This window comes from Histoplasma capsulatum, genomic scaffold (assembly GCF_000149585.1).
Source record: "Histoplasma capsulatum NAm1 scaffold_2 genomic scaffold, whole genome shotgun sequence".
In the NCBI taxonomy this organism is placed as follows: domain Eukaryota; kingdom Fungi; phylum Ascomycota; class Eurotiomycetes; order Onygenales; family Ajellomycetaceae; genus Histoplasma; species Histoplasma mississippiense.
The window spans coordinates 1,988,973-1,992,577 of NW_001813981.1; positions in this window are offsets into that span (position 1 = coordinate 1,988,973).

A 3,605-nucleotide genomic window follows, 5' to 3' on the forward strand; every position below is an offset into this window, starting at 1 on the left:
TCACTCGCATGCATCATCAGATTTTCAATAGCATCTGACATCGATACCGGTGATATCGAGACAGGGTCTTCTCAGACATTACATGAAATATCCATTTGATCCAGTGTGAGGCATCAACTATGAGACCCCTAAATTCTAACTTTCATCAGCATTCTATATACAAGTATGGTTTGCTGGTGAAATAAAGCATTCACATTCCCTGGCTCAGAAATAGATGAATCAGGCAAGAATCACTGAACAGAGCATTTGATCTTTTCTGAGAACTAGATCGCTCTGATGAATCAAGGCAGAGCATCGCAGAGAGTTCAGACAAATAACCATTCTGAATGATATCTGAATGAATGTTGGTGTCGCGATCATACTTTGCATCAGCAAGATAACAGAAGATGAAAACATCAGAATTGATAGAGTATGAATTACAATGAGGAAAAGGGATTCTGGATTTAGCAGTGTACATACATATAGGCAGGACTCTCTCCTGTATCACAGACTAAGCACAACCGCTGCTCCACGAAGGGTGAATAGTCCTCTCTCCCACTGAATATAGATAATAACGGTGTGCCATTTCTCGCGGGGTTATGTATCTATCATTGGCGTCGATATGGTACAGTATTCGTTATAGGCACCGGCATCGGGGTCATTAGTTATTTATGGTGGGTAGTGTGGCATGGTATTGGTTAATCTCAATTTGGAGAGCCAATGTCGGGGTGCGTCTCTGCAATATCAAGAATCGTTAAGCACCGGTGACTTCGGGAGTTGTATAGACAATATAATACAGAAATTTCTTTCCATATAGGTCATCAATACCTCAGTGTAAGAGGGGTGCAGAGTATTCACCAGTCCACAGGCGAAATATTTGGGGGTATTAATCCCAATACTTTGCGAGTTAAAGAAGCAATATAAAACCTGTAGTGTCTGTATCCTAGCCCCATGCAGTAACCGGTTCAGGTTCTTCCAGTGATACGTGGGGATTGACGTTTCCATCAGAATTTGGGTTAAATTGGAGGTCAACATTGCTGGTAGAATGAAAGAAAGAGTAATTTGGATTAACCTGACCATCATCGAAGGATCGTTGACGTAGATATATGCCCAGCTCTGTTAGGCCAGCTCAATGATCCGACGACATTCCTTGTATTCATCGGAAAGAGATGTCAAGTTCACAGATACCCAAATGGGATGACTTTTAAACATCATGTGATGACATTGTTGCAGGGAGGCCATTTTCGAAATCCTCAATTTTGGGTTCAAATATGTGATTAAAGATTTCGGCTTCATCCTTCTTTTTAAGAACATAAAATTGTCTAAGAACACACAACACCACTCATTGCTGATCTGTCCACTTATGTCTTGGGATTTTAATTCTTCCAAAATCTAGGAAATATGGGTATTCCTCAACGCTATCCATATCTAACTTGGAGAGGGATTGAGGCGACTTCTCCACGAAGACAAAGAGAATAGCAGCAGATACGGCGGAAAATTTGCAGGAGGCAATGAGGAAGATTGCAACTGTTCAAAATCAACACAGAAGCTCGAGAGGTTGAAGGGTTGAGTAAAATGCGGAAAGCTTAAGAGGCTGTCGAATCTTGGCCTTGAATATACAGCCTTGATGAGACTAGAAGAACACAATCCACAAGACAACGCGACAACAACATGAGCGCGTCATTGTGGTGTATCATGTAGTGATGGTATCTGGGCCTGGGGGTGACCTGGCACCGTAAGGGTTTTCGATGCACATTGGGTCTCGTATATCGATGAACATTGTATAGGGAGGAAGACAGTGCAAGAATTAGTGATCAAGCGCTTCAGCTGTTTGATAGCTTCTGGCTTCTCAAAGAAGAGAAGGAGAATAAGACTCGGACCACATTATAAAGAATTTGATCGTATTGCTCCAACTAGGAGCTTATTCTCAATCAGAGAATATAACAACAGTTATCATCTCAACTAGAGGTTGTTGACAATGGGGACCACCTCAACTAGATCTGTTCTTCTATAACATTTGCTGGCTCCGCGGTGGAGGCTTCGTAGATTAGTATCTGACATCTTAGTGTCCTCAACTGAGTCTTCTTTCGATCGCGGGGCTGAAAAAGTGGGCATCTTACAGTCACAGGACGTTCTCTGGAAATATCCAAGGAGGCCCTGCGCCAAGGGAACCAAAGTTCAGCATGGCGCTTCCGGCTGCGGTTTATATATTTTCCTTTGCTTCGGGGACCTACACACACAGCCTTCGCTGGGATTCCTCAAGTTTCTTTGGCTGTGTACTGTACACACCCTCCTCTCTCTCTGTGCTCTTTGATCTTGTCTACTCTACCATCTTGTAGTCTCTCTTCGCATCTACCCCACATAATACTTTGTGGACCTTTACCTTTTGTAACTTGGGTGGCTGTCTGGTCCTTTTCGTCCTGGTTTCCTTGCGAAGGGCCACAGCACGGGATTTCTGTTGATTACATCAGGTGAGTCGACAATTTTCATGGATCAACAAGGAATACATTTAGACACCTTCGCACGCATTCGAAACAATTGGAGACTTACTGCTGTGATCGCTACAAAAACTATGTGGATCTGTACCAACCACGCCAGATCGCCAGATCATCAAATTCGTTTGTATTCAGCCAAATTCCTGAGAAAACACTTACAGGAGGCTTGTATGAATAAAATGGTTCTCTTAAGTTGTTGTGTGACTCAGTTAGCTCGGCTTGAGATATTTTTGGACACACGAAGTTACTAGATTGAGTGAGAGTTCTCAAGTCCCCGTGTTTCACAAAGCCATTCTCTTGTATTACTACTATCTGAGATATATGAAGGCCTTGGCGCCTCGTGACCGGACAAGCATTCTCCCGGTCAAGCATTCTCCCGATCAAGCATTCTCCCGGTCAAGTACTCTCTCGGTCAAGCATTTTCTAGGGTTCTCTAGGTCTAGTATTTTCTCGGTTTACCATTCCCTTATGCACAGTAACAGAAGTTGGGCATGCAACTCTACAACCATCAGTTGTTTCAGACCAGTGACATGAGAGAGCCACAATTTTGGATCACAAAACCGTGGCCAGCAATCTGAAATCGTGGCCTGGCGTTGCAAGCGCCGCAACAAAACGACTGATCACTCGAAATAACCTTTTGACAGAAGTGTCGTTTTGAAACGCTCCTTTGGTTCAAAGGCCACCCTTTATCTGGACCTTCACCCGTAGCTATAAAATGAAAGCTCTTCTCATAGGGATACAGTATGTGAGAACAGTCATGTCTCAGAGCCTTTATTTTCTATTGTGTTCCAGCGACATAAGATGCAGCCATCAATCTCGAAGGAGGTCAAAAAGTCATGGAGCGAGCGCAATAGCCTCGTCCAGATGCGTTATCGACGGAAAGGGACGCTGCGGCGTATGCTGCGTAGTTATTTTGATGACTGTCGTTGTAGGGGTGTCTACCTTCTCATCCACGAAGACAATCGGTACTTTACAATTAAATTTAGCGAAGACGATGGTTTAAACAGCCATTTTCCACCGCCGGATAAAGATATCGTGAGTCATTTACAGCCGCAGAAAGACGCCTCGCTGACAAAAACACAGGAGAAGCTATACCCTCTCCGTCCAGTGCCGAACGACGTGCGAGAGTTA